General features: G+C 39.1%; 1 protein-coding gene across 17 annotated transcripts in view; it reads left to right on the top strand.

Annotated features, from left to right (window-relative positions):
- The window catches only part of NUCB2 (nucleobindin 2), a 56,883-nt gene that overhangs the window by 3,402 nt on the left and 39,567 nt on the right, over positions 1-13,914 (top strand). For 11 of the 17 annotated variants that reach the window (XM_045371547.3, XM_005578504.5, XM_074014141.1 and 8 more), the window contains one exon: positions 2,956-3,110. The exons of 2 other annotated variants lie outside the window; for them this stretch is intronic. The gene's annotated coding sequence lies outside the window, so the exon portion shown is untranslated. Of the gene's footprint in view, positions 1-1,379; positions 1,500-2,955; positions 3,111-13,498; positions 13,580-13,914 lie in introns of those variants that run through there. 4 more of the 17 variants (XM_065528434.2, XM_065528432.2, XM_074014142.1 and 1 more) reach the window with 2 other exon arrangements.

The following is a 13,914-nucleotide window of genomic DNA, read 5'->3' as shown; positions in this document are numbered from 1 at the left end:
CACCTGGCCTTGGCAGAGTTTTTTTTTTTTGGCAGTGTATTTTAATTATCTGAAGTACAGCATATGTAAATAATAAAGAGATTATAATTTTAATAATATGTTTATTGAGTGATACAGATCTGTTTTTCATAAGCCTATAATCTAGGATACTCCAACCCATTGTTAAGACTGGAAAAAAGGAGATAAAATAGTTTCCTTGATGAGTGTCCTTTTTTACAGATGTAGACAACAGAGGCTCTAAGATCTATACTAATGTCTTGGTCAGGGAAAAGCTGTAGTCCAGCTCAGCTGGTCATACACTTGATATTTTATTTGAACCTCACTTTCCCATTGACTTTCATTTTCAAAGGGAAAATGGAGGTGAGCACCAGGCTATCTGTGGCTCTTAACACTGGTGCCATGGAGAAACTCAAAAGCCATTTATTTTTCTTCACCCTACCCTGTTTTATTGTTAGATTTGTAACACTGATAGTAAGAAGAAGCAATCCACATTTCCTAGCACAAGCTAGTGCCTTAGAGAAGGAAGCCTGAGTCTCTTGCTACAGTTCTGATTTAAGATTGGAAGGAAGAGATTATGTTGGATGCATTGCTTTCATTGGCCTATAACTGCATCAGGACTTTGGTTTTGGCAGTGTTCAGAGAAGAGCTCTAATGTGGCCTTTCAAAAATGACTGTAAGGCCAGGCATGATGACTCGCGCCTGTAATTCTAGGCTTTGGGAGGCTAAGGTGAGCAGATCACTTAGCTCACAGGTTTGAGACCAGCCTGGGCAACGTGGTGAAAGCCCATCTCTACCAAAAATATTAAAAACTAGCCAGGCGTGGTGGTGTGTGCCTGTAGTCCCAGCTCCTCTGGAGGCTGAGGTGGAAGGATGGCTTGAGCCTGGGAGGTGGAGGTGTTTTTTTATTTTTTATTTTTTTGAGATGGAGTCTCGCTCTATCACCCAGGCTGGAGTGCAGTGGCGCAATCTCGGCTCATTGCAAGTTCCGCCTCTCAGGTTCAGGCGATTCTCCTGCCTTAGCCTCCCTAGTAGCTGGGACTACAGGCGCCCGCCACTACGCCCGGCTAATTTTTTGTATTTTTAGTGGAGACGGGGTTTCACCACGTTAGCCAGGATGGTCTTGATCGCCTGACCTTGTGATCCGCCCACCTCGGCCTCCCAAAGTGCTGGGATTACAGGCGTGAGCCACCGCACCGAGGTGGAGGTTTTAATGAGCCGAGATAGCGCCACTGCACTCCAGCCTGGGTGATAGAGTCAGACCCTGTCTCAAAAAACAAAAACAAAAACAAAAACTAAAACGACTTTTAAAGTTGTATGTCAAACTGGTCTTGCTTGCTTTTTGTTTTGTTTTTTTACTTTTTTTTTTTTTTTCTTTTAAGACAGGGTCTTTCTCTGTCATCCAGGCTGGAGTACAGTGGTATGAATGGCTCCCTGCAGCCTCGATCTCCTGGGCTCAAGCAATCCTCCCATCTCAGCTTCCTGAGTAGCTGGGACTACAGGTACACACCACCACACCCAGCTAATTTTTTGATTTTTTTTGTGGAGGCGGGGTTTCACCATGTTGCCCAGGCTTGTTTTGAACTCCTGCGCTCAAGTGATCCACCCGCCTCAGCCTTTCAAAGTGCTGGGATTATAGGTGTGAGCCACCACGCCCAACCTGGTCTTGCTTTTTAAGTTCTACCACTTGGGGTGTTTACAGAACAGATTTTCATATTTCTTTATGTTTCCTTTTCAAGACAAGAAAGGCATTAATATTTATTGAGCAATTACCATTGTCGTGCACTGTGCTGGTTACTTTGTATTCATTCTTATTTTCCTCCCATCAACAAACCTGTGAAGAGGTATGAGCTCAATTTTCTAGGTAGGAAAATCAAGACTCAGAGGCAAGAAGTAGCTTGCAAGTAAATAGGGGAAGTTAGGATTTAATCTGCTGTTTGCGTGTTTATTTTTTACCATGTTGTGTCAATAAAAATCATATACCTTTCCAAAATACAACATGCATATGATTACTCTCCTGCATAGATTATATTATGTTAAATATACCATATATAAGAAAAGAAATACCTGTGTCCTTAAAATTTGAAAATATTTTATTTGCTTTTTTTAACAGACTACTTAGAAATAACTGCTTATGTTCACTAACGAGTTTGCACATGAGCTGCTTTGTGTTTTACATGTTATTTGATGGAGTTTCAAAAAAGAATTTGAGATATTTCATCTTATTATTGATCTCTGTGGCAAACTAGGAACAAAGTTAATTTTTTTAAAGTGGTGGTAAGAGTAAAGAAAAATTCCAGTTAAGGATTTAACAGGAAAAGTTGCCCTATATCTTGAAGTCTCATTGCTGAAAAAAATAAGTTTTTAATCTGAATTCCTCTTAGTTATTCAGGAGGGGAGGAATACAGTAAAATTGGGGAATAATAAATCAATATCTTTTTTTTTTTTCCAAGACAGAGTCTCACTCTGTCACCCAAGTTAGAGTGCAGTGGCATCATTTCGGTTCACTGCAACCTCCCTTTCCCAGGTTCAAGCGATTCTTGTGCCTAAGCCTCTTGAATAGCTGGAACTACAGGCACCTGCCACTGTGCCCGACTAATTTTTGTTTTTGTTTAGTAGAGATGGGGTTTCACCACATTGGGCAGGCTGATCTTGAACTCCTGACCTCAGGTGATCTCTCCTCCTTGGCATCCCAAAGTGCTGGGATTACAAGCAGGAGCTACCGTGCCTGGCCAACATCTTTGTTTATTCTGGTTTTGATTCTGTTTATTTCACGTATCTTTCTCCCTTCCTTACTGGAATATGATATAATTTAGTCTCCTTCCACATCATAAAAATTTGGCACTTTTCACATTATGTGACAAATGCATACATTATCATGTACCGTTACCACTGTAAAAAGTCTAAATTTTGTAATTTTGTGTCTTTTTATTTGTTTTTATTTTTTTTTACATTTAGAACGTGTTACGAGTCAGTTTTTAGTGAAAAAACATTGGGCTAGGAGCCAAGACCCATCTCTTCACTATTTTGGTATTGTGCAAGTCATCTTATCTCTCCGGACCTCAGTTGTCTCATCTCTAAAAAGGAGATAAAAATTATTTACCTGCCTGAACGTAAGTACTCAAGAATTGTATTTGGTTGCAAAGAAAAATGACTACCACTACCACCACCACCAAAATACAAAAAAGGAAAAACCAAAAACGGACTCACAGATGGCTTAAACATGCAACATTTACTTTCTTATATAAAATAATAATTGAAATAGAACTCTAGGATGGGTATAGTGGCTTTATAAAGTCATCAGAGACTTAAGCTTCTTTCAGTTCTTTTATCAGTGATCCCTAAGATGTTCTTGTAGCACTGGTTCTTGTAAGTCCAAGATAGCTGCCAGAGTTCTAACCATCACTGTCCTGTTCCAGGCAGCAAAGCATAGGCGAAGAAAGATGCATCCTCTTCCTTTAAGGAGAATTCCTGAACCAAGGCTGAGGCTATAAGAAAACAGGGAAATGTAGCTGAATGCATGGCTGCCCTCTTTAAAACTGGGCGTTTGTTACTGAGAAGGAAGGAAAGATTTGGATATTGGCAAGCAAATAGAAGTCTCTGCCATGATATGAATCTTTTTATCTTTCAGCTCTGAAATCTGTAATCTGTGATAACCACTCATAGAAGCTTCTGTAATTTGCCATGGCAGAGATTTAAGTCTGACTATTAACTACAGAAGGAAATAATCGTCATCTAATAAATTGTGTTTCTGTTTTAACTTTTAGCCCTTAATTCATTGTAGAAGCCTTTCTGTCTTATTTGTATGTTTGTTCTGGTTATTTTTAAAAATTACCCATAAATGCTGAATAGATGGTGGTTGTACATTTTATGGTTGTGTTAAAAAGAGCTAACATTTATTGAGCTACTTGCTGTAAGCAAGGCACTAAAATGACAGAGGTAAGTTATCCCAAGGGTATCACATAACTAATCATCAGGAAGTAAATTTATATTGAAAGTAAATATAATTCATCTCAAGATACATTTCACCTCATGGTCACATGAGGAACACTTGCCTTCCTTGCTAGCTAAAAGTAGTTTGTTCTTTTTCTTTCTCCTTCTTCTTTTTTAACTACTTAACTGTTAGTTCTCTTGAAATTTTCTTACTACTAGTTCTTGCTTAACTTATGTAGCCACACCAATATTTTATTTCCTCCCAGACTTTTTTTTTGTTGTTGAGATGGAGTCTTACTCTTTCACCCAGGCTGGAGTGCAATGGCATGATCTCTGCTCACTGCAGCCTCCACTTCCCATGTATAAGCAATTCTCCTGCCTCAGCCTCCTGAGTAGCTGGGACTACAGGCATCCACCACCACGCAACTAATTTTTGTATTTTTAGTAGAGATGGGGTCTCACCCTGTTGGCCAGGCTGGTCTCGAACTCCTGACCTCAGGTGATCTGCCCGCCTCAGCCTCCCAAAGTGCTGGGATTATAGACAGGAGTGAGCCACTGCGCCCGGCCCTTTCCAGACTTTTCTTGGTGAATGTTATGTAAATATAATATTTAATGTATGTATTTATAATATATAATATTTATAATATATAGTATATAAATATACCCTATACTTGTCATGCAAAATGGTTCAATTGTCATTGTTTCTATTTCAAAAAGTAAACTGAAATAAATAGCTTTGAGAGAAAGAAATTCAGGGAATGGAAATTAGAGTGAGAAAGATTCTAAAGACTCAGTCAATCTTTTAGAGTTTTTAGAAGGGAGACAGTAAGTTAAGATTTTATTTCTACACAGTATATTTGTATTTTTGAAAGTTTTTACATTTTTTGGTTGTATTAGGTAGGCACAAACTACAGTAATTCTTTTGCTGCTAGTGCTGCAATTTCCTTTTTTCTGATCTAGACTCGTTGACCTCAAATAAACAAAATAATCAGGAGACTTGTGACCATAAAAACAACCCAGTTTTGTTTTTAAGAGACATTTAACATTATAAATCACCTGACTGAGAATGTCTGTTTGGTGAATACCATTTTCATGACTTTTAAATTTTTTTAACTAACAGAAAAGGATCATGCTATGCATTATTTTGTAAGCAGCATTTTAAAAATTGCGATTGTATTTAATAGCTTATCTTCCTCACTAGATTGAAGCCCTGTGAGGGTAGGGACTATGTCGATCTCACTTACCTTTGTCTTCTAGCATAGTATCTGGTACCATAGTCATTACTTAATACATAAATATTAGTTTAGTTTTGTTTTTAGAAACAAAGTCTCAATACATACATACATACATACATACTTACTTATAATAGGTTAAAGGAAACATTCTTCAATTCAGCCTTTAATTGAAAAGGAAGAGGGGCAAAAGAAGAGGATTGAGGAAGATGGAAAAAGATATGTAAAGGAGGCACGGCACGGTGGCTCACGCCTGTAATCCCAGCACTTTGGGAGGCTGAGGCGGGCGGATCACGCGGTCAAGACATCAAGACTAGCCTGGCTAACATGGTGAAACCCCATCTCTACTAAAAAAAAGTACAAAAAATTAGCTGGGTGTGGTGGCACGCGCCTGTAGTCCCAGCTACTTAGGAGGCTGAGGCAGGAGAATTGCTTGAACCTGGGAGGCGGAGGTTGCAGTGAGCCAAGATTGCAGTGCTGCAATCTAGCCTGGGCAACAGAGCGAGACTCTCTCTCAAAAAAAAAAAAAAAAAAAAGATACATAATAAAGGAGAAATGGACTACTTCCAAGAAAAGAGAAAATCTTCGGTTTTCTGTACTTTTCAACCCGGTTATCTATGGTAATTCTTTTTAACCACTTCCAGGATATCTTGCCCAACAATCAAAACAGGAAACCATCACACACACACACATGCACACACACGCACACACATGCGCATGCACACATACACACACACTAAGCAAACTTAGTCTTTATAACTACTGGTATAAATCAGTAGCTAAGAAATGTGCCTCTGTGTTTGAATGGACATTTTATTTTTTGAGACATGTTCTCACTCTGTCACCCTGGCTAGAGTGCTGCCAGGCTCCAGTGATCCTCCCACCTCATCACCCACCAAGTAGCTGGGACTACAGGCGTGTGCCACCATGCCCAACTAATTTTTGTATTTTTTGTAGAGACAGAGGTTTCACCATATTGCTCAGGGTGGTCTTGAACTCCTGGGCTCAAGGAATTCACCCTCCTTGTCCTCACAAAGTACTAGGATTATAGGCATGAACCTCTGTGCCCAGCAGAATAGAAATTTTGACTTGGTTGAGACAGGGGAAGAGATTAGCTTTCTTTTAGGACTTTAAAATTTAAGGAAATTATATCTACTGAATACTAAGAGAAGCTTAAGAACTGCTTACTTTGCAATTTTACCTGAGGCTCTGATGCTTTTGGGGTCAGTGCCTCCCATTCTGTCTTGAGATGACTACAAAATTTAGAATTTCACACCATCCTACTTTAGAGAGTAAATTATCAGCCTGTCCTGGTTTGGATGAGTCTACTGTTTCAGTCTGGTTCAGCCCAGTATCTCCTCTTTAGGTCCGTATCTCTCTTATGAAAGAAGAGGGTGATAAAGGAAAGGAGAAGGTCATTCTTACTGACCTGATAGTGGAAGAAAAGTAGGTTAGTCCCCCTTCTTCCCGTTGCCTGTCCTTATTACTCATCTTTCTTTCTTCTATATGGATATTTGTATATTTTCTCATTCATGAAAATCTATAAACCTAGTAAATTTACTGTTATTCCTTTAATGCAGACACATTTGACATCTTGGCATTTAAAGAGATTTTTGTGTCATTTTTTTGCCTAATGTGCTGGAATACTTAACTTTTTTTTTTTTTTTAAATGCAGTTGGTGTTTATTGAGGCCTTATTAAGTAGAGTTAAGTGTTTAAATTAATTGTCCTAGTTATGTCTAGAATAAGCACTAACAGATTAGAAACAAGTGGAAAACATTCTCCATCAATCAAAAATAAATTTAAAAGGTGAGAGAGGCAGGATAAATAGAAAGCCCTACCAGCCTGAGCAACATAATGAAACCGCATCTCTACCCAAAAAAAAAAAAAAAAAAATCACCGTGCATGGTGGCTTGCTTGTGGGCCCAGCTACCTGAGAAGCTGAGGCAAGAGGATCTCTTGAGCCCAAGAAATCAAACTTGCAGTGAGCTGTGAGCTTACCACTGCAGTTCAGCCTGGGCGGCAGAATGAGAACCTGTCTCAAAAAACAAAAAAACGAAAAAACGCTATAGAAGGTGGTAGATTTAAAAATCAAGATATGGTATTAAGGTTGGGCATGGTGGCTCACGCCTGTAATCCCAGCACTTTGGGAGGCTGAGGTGGGCAGATTGGTTGAGGTTAGGAATTCGAGACCAGCCTGGCCAACATGACAAAACCCTGTCTGTACTAAAAATACAAAAAATTAGCCGAGCATGGTGGTGCACGCCTGTAGTCCTAGCTACTCAGGAAGCTGAGGCAGGAGAATCGCTTGAACCTGGGAGGTGAAGGTTGCAGTGAGCCAAGATTGCACCACTGCATTCCAGCCTGGGCAACAGAGTGAAACTCCATCTCAAAAAGGAAAAAAAAAAGATATGTTATTAAATCAACTTTAAGGGCAGGGCACATTGGCTCACTCCTGTAATCCCAGCACTTTGGGAGGCCAAGGTGGGGAGATTGCTTGAGGTCAGGAGTTTGAGACCAGCCTGGCCAACATGGTGAAACCCAATCTCTACTAAAAATACAAAAATTAGCTGGTGTGGTGGTACACACCTGTAATCCCAGCTACTCAGGAGGCTGAGGCAGGAATTGCTTGAACCCGGGAGGTGGAGGTTGCAGTGATCTGAGATTGCGGCACTGCACTCCAGCACGGGCAATAGAGTGAGACTCTGTCTCAAAAAACAAAAACCAAAAATGGCTTGAAGAAATCACCATTCCTCTCTCTGGTAGAGAGAACAGTGTTGTATGGGAAAACACAAAGGGTAACAATTCAAGAAAGTGTTTAAAAAGACTTGGACTACAAAGGTGAAGAAGTCCTTAGAATACCTTAATCAATTTATTTTGTTTAATTTCTTTATGTGTGTGTAAAAATGATGTGAGAAAAATCTATGATATGCCTAAAAATACTTTCAGCAAACATAAAATAGAATTGTAAGTGATAAATCACAGTGGTATAGTTTAATTGACAGCATTTTTTTTCTGTATAGTATACAATGGTGTGTCTTAATATTGATAGAATCTTTTATCCCACCCTGGGGTCTCTGTCACCCAGACTGGAGTACAGTGGCACAATCATAGCTCCCTACAGTCTAGAACTCCTGGGTTCAAGCAATCTTCTCACCTCAGCTTCCTGAGTAGCTGGAATTACAGGTGCGAGCCACTGCACCCAGCCCAATAGAATCTTAAAGCCTATTTATTTTATTTTATCTTTTTCTCCTCCTCCTCCTCCTCCTCCCCCCTTCTTCTTCTTCCTTCTTTCTTCTTCTTTTTCTTTCTTTCTTTATTATTTTTTTTTTATTGAGACAGAGTCTCTCTCCGTTGCCCAGACTGGAGTGCAGTGGCACAGTCTTGGTTCACTGCAACCTCCGCCTCCCAGGTTCAAGCCATTCTCCTGCCTCAGCCTCCCGAATAGCTGGGACTACAGGCATGCACCACCACTCCGGGCTAATTTTCATATTTTTAGTAGAGATGAGGGTTTCGCCATGTTGGCCAGGCTGGTTGCAAACTCCTCACCTAAGGTGATCCACTCACTTCAGCCTCCCAAAGTGTTGGGATTACAGGCGTGAGCCACCGTGCCTGGCCCTTAAAGTCTATTTAATAACATAACTTTTTTTTTTTTTTTTTTTTTGAGATGGGTTTTCACTCTGTTGCCCAGTCTGGAATGCAGTGGTGCAATCCAGCTCACTGCAACCTTCATCTCCCAGGTTCAGGCGCTTCTCCTGCCTCAGCCTCCTGAGTAACTAGGACTACAGGCATGCACCACCATGCCCGGCTAATTTTTTGTAATTTTTAGTAGAGACAGGGTTCCATCATGTTGGCCAGGTTGGTCTTGAACTCCTAACCTCAACCAATCTGCCCGCCTTGGCCTCCCAAAGTGCTGGCATTACAGGTGTGAGCCACCACGCCTGGCCTCTTCTTACCCTTTTGCCAGAGATTTTCTTCCAAGCCCCCTCTACTAATTTTACAAGCTTGGTGTTGGTGCTTTCTTCATCTTATCAGAAGACGATGACAGGAAGTTTTCAGATTCATATTCTTTCCTCAGACTCTTCTTAAATGATTTGTTGATGAAGACCTGGAGGACTGGCCTTCATGAATCACACCAACTTGTATTACTTTTCAGGCAACATATTCTTTATTGAGATACGCACTCTCAGAATGTATCAAGAACTAAACTAACAAACACACTTGTCAGGTTATGTAGGGCTCATCAACATTCAAATCAGATTTAGCTACTCTTCCTTTAGCTCAGCCACCATCCATCAACCCCCCACTTCTTAAAAATGCTTAATATAACATCTTGGGGGAGATCATTTTATAATTTAATGTTTAATATGGCAACAACTTTTGGCTGTAGGCATTTACAGCAATGTTACAGTGATTTGTTATTTTCTGACCATTCTTGTATCAATCTCTTTACCACTTTTAGCATTAATGTAGATTTTGAGGCATGTAAAAGAACATCAGGATGTTGTCAGAATTTCCTGTTGACTAAACTCAGCTTTGTTTTTTTCCTTAAACTATACTTTGCTGGAAGTTTTGCAGCTTCTATTCAGTAATTTTAGGAAGTTTCTGACAAATTGACATTTGCATGAGTCCATCAATTCAGCCTCATGTTCCTTGAGTTTTTTTTTTATTTATTGGAGGCATCATTGGTTTCTGCTATCTTCATCTGCATTGTTTGGCTGCTGATAGGTAATCCTGTTGTGTTTTACTAACAAAACGTAACATGGCTTTGTCTCCTTGCAGGTATCTTCCTGTCTAAAGTCAGGTAAAGCACTTAGTTCTTCCTCTATAAGAAAAAGTAAACTTGCTGTTATTCCCCTAATATCAAGTATTTGCTTCACTAACATCAGCTGCTTTGTTTCTGTGCTTACAAAATAACTTTTCATTTTAATGCCCAATCACAGCTTAATCTTTGTGAAGATATTTACAATGACAAGCACCAACAATGCAAAAACTCAATCTGAAGTTATGACAATAATAATAACTATAATAAAGTTCATGCATATACACATAACAAAGACTATGTTGCTGTTGCTATGTGGCCAATTATAATTTTCATATTCCATTAATTGAGGCTGGGTGTAGTAGCTTATGCCTCTAATCCCAGCACTTTGGGAGGCTGAGGCAAGAGGATCGCTTGAGCCCAAGAGTTTGAGACTGGCCTGGGCAACATGTTGAGACCCTGTCTCAAAAAACAGTAAAAAAATTATACTAATATGGTTAGGATATAAGGGTCAGTCATTAGACAAAAGGTTAAATTTACCGTAAAGCTAGAAAATCTTAAATTTATGTATACCTAATATTTGAATAAAAATTAACAGAATTATAAGGAAAAACAGACAAAATCATGATGTAGGATTTTCACATGCTTTTCTAGTGATTGTAGAACAAGCAAACAAAAATCATTAAGAACATAGAAAATGGGATAATTTTGAAAAATTATAAACATGACTAGAAGGTTAATAGTGGTTCATAAATTATATTTTTAAAATTTTTCACATTTTATAAGCTTGGATTTTTTTTGCTCTATTTTCACTCTTTTTTAAAAAATTGAAATATGACTTATGTATCATACAATTCTCTCTTTTACAGTGTACAATTCACTGTTTTTTAGTATATTCATAAGGTTATGCAACCATCTCAATGATTTAATTTTAGAATATTTTCATCACCCCAAAAAGGAACCCTGTACCCATTTAGCACTTGTTTCTCATTTTCCCCTGCCTCCACCAGCAACCCTCAACAACCTGTCATCTGCTTTCTTTCTCTGTGGATTTGCCTATTTTCAACATTTATATAAATTGAATCATAATATGTGTCTTCGTGTTTCTGGCTGTATTTACTATTAATCAGTTCTGTTGTATTTTATTTTTAAACAGACTTCTCCTTAAAAATATCAGTCTTGGCCGGGCATGGTGGCTCACGCCTGTAATCCCAGCACTTTGGGAGGCCAAGGCGGGCAGATCACGAGGTCAGGAGTTTGAGACCAACCTGACCAACATAGTGAAACCCATCTCTACTAAAAATACAAAAATTAGCCAGGCATGGTGGCGCACACTTGTAGTCCCAGCTACTCAAGAGGCTAAGGCAGGAGAATCGCTTGAACCTGGGAGGCAGAGGTTTGGTGACCTGAGATCACGCCACTGCACTCCAGCCTAGGCAACAGAGTAAGACTCTGTCTCAAAAAAATAAAAGAAAAAAAAAAATCAATCTTCTGGGCCAGGCACAGTGGCTCATGCCTGTAATCCCTGCACTTTGGGAGGCTGAGGCGGGCAGATCAGAAGTTCAAGACCAGCCTGGCCAACATGGTGAAATTCTGTCTCTACTAAAAATACAAAAACTAGCCGGGTGTGGTGGCCTATACCTGTAATCCCAGCTACTCTGGAGGCTGAGGCAGGGTAATCACCTGAACCCGGGAGGCAGAGGTTGCAGTGAGGCAAGATCATGCTACTGTACTCCAGCCTGGGTGGCAGAGTAAGACTGCATTTAAAAAAAAAAAAAAATCAGTCTTTTGTCCTTTAAAATTATCAAAAAGTGAAAGTTTTTGGCTTTGAAATGGCGGTCACAATTCATTGTCCTCTTTCTTGCAAAAGTTAAAAATAAATGCAACTTGAATGAAATGTAAGTCTGACAATCTCTAAACCTAAAATCAAGGAGGAGCTTTGTTTCTGCTTCCACAGAAGCAAATTCTCAGTTTGATTAGAGAGGATAATGTTCCGTATTTTGTTTCCAAAGTGTGAAACTTTCCTGGCTTTATATCATTTTTATTGTGTCTAGATATGAACTTTCTTTGCTAGTTGATTTTCCTTGTTGTTAATCCTTGTATCTCGGCACCCAGGCCTGCCACTTGTTTTACCAATATAATTTTAAGCTAGCTGAATAAGCAATATTTAGTTTAAAGGCATTTACAAGTCATATAACTTAATCATTTTAAATGAATGGTTGAGTGCAAGCAACTTTTCTTCTTCTTTTTTTTTTTTTAAGTATTTCTGATTAGGTAACGGGAAAGATCTGTACTCAGAAGAATAAATAGATAATATAATTTAAGTACTTAAGTAATACTAAGTTCAAGTTAAATTCTCTTATTTAAATTTTTTTTTAATTTTTATAAATGAGGGAACTAAAGTGGGAAAAGTTAATTGACTAACCTGTGATCACATAGCAAGTAAGTGGTGCAGCTGGAATTAGAATACAGACCTAAATTTAGTTCTGCCTTACTGCTTGGTATAAAACCCACTTTCTATTTCTCTTTTTTCCCACTTTCTGTTTTTTAAGGATCCAAGTTTACCTTTGAGATGGGCATTCTCTTTGTCTCTCATTGTAGGTGAGGTTGGTAAATAATAGAGCAAAGGGAGGCAGTATGTTCTAGGGCAGTGGTTTTCAAATGTTGGCATGTATCAGAATCACCTCTGGGGCTTATTAAAACACAGATTGTGAGGCCCCCTATACCCAGAGCCTCTTATTTAGAAAATATGGAGTAGGCCTTGAGAATTTGCATTTCTAACAAATTCCCAGGTGATGCCAATGCTGCTGTCCCAGGGACCATACTTTGAGAACCACTCCTGGAAAGCCAGCAGAGGCTTTGGAGTCAGTCACCCCCAGGTCTACACTCTGGCTGTGTGACTGACTGCTGTGTGAACTAGAAGTGATATGTCTCAGTTTCTTGTACTTTGAAATGGGGATAATAATATTGACTTCACAGAGTCATTGTAAGAGTTGATGTGTTAATATTTTTTAAAAGTTTAGCATACTGCTTGGTACATAGTAAACATTCAATAGATGGTTTCTGTTGTTATTTATAATAAAGCTTAGGGATCAATTAAATCTTTAGGAACCATAAATTCAGTTAAGAGTTTTAAAGTAGTTTCTCAGAAACTTTTTGTGACTTTGTAGCTTCAAGATACTGTCAGAGGCTAGGTGCAGTGGCTCATGCCTGTAATTTCAGCACTTTGGGAGGCCGAGGTGGGTGGATCATCTGAGGTCAGGAGTTCGAGATCAGCCTTGCCAACATAGTGAAACCCTGTCTCTACTAAAAATACAAAAAAAACTCACTACAGGTGGTGAGTACCTGTAGTCCCAGCTACTCAGGAGGCTGAGGCAGGAGAATTGCTGAACCTGGGAGACGGAGGTTGCAGTGAGCCAAAATCGGGCTATTGCACTCCAGCCTGGGTGACAGAGCGAGACTCTGTCTCAAAAAAAAAAAAAAAAAATGTTGTCAGGTGTTGTTAGGACACACACACACACACACACTCATGTATACAAACACATTCTCTTGACTTTTCTTCTTATTTATGGTAGACTTGGCAGAAGAGGAGAGCAGCAGAAGTGACAAAAACACATGGAAGAATATGGAAAAATTAGAACCCTCATATATAAGTGGTGAGAATGTAAAATGGTATAGCTACTTTGGAAAACAGTTTGGCAGTTCCTCAAAAAGTTAAACTTAGAGTTACCAAACGGACTCAGCGATTCTACTCCTAGTTCTATAACCAAAAGAATTGAAAACCTGTTAACACAGTAACTTGAACACAAATGTTCACTGAAGTATTATTCAAAACTGCCTGAAAGAAACAATCCAAATGTCCATAAATTCATGAATGGATAAACAAATGTGGCATATCTATACAATAGACTATCTATTCAGCTATAAAAAAGAAATAAAGTCCTGATACTTGTTACAATGTGGTTATACCTGGAAACATACTGCTAAGTGA

The sequence above is a fragment of the Macaca fascicularis genome, chromosome 14 (assembly GCF_037993035.2).
Source record: "Macaca fascicularis isolate 582-1 chromosome 14, T2T-MFA8v1.1".
NCBI classification, from domain to species: domain Eukaryota; kingdom Metazoa; phylum Chordata; class Mammalia; order Primates; family Cercopithecidae; genus Macaca; species Macaca fascicularis.
The sequence above is the reverse complement of the archived record's forward strand: the minus strand, read 5'-3'. Positions and strand labels throughout refer to the sequence as shown.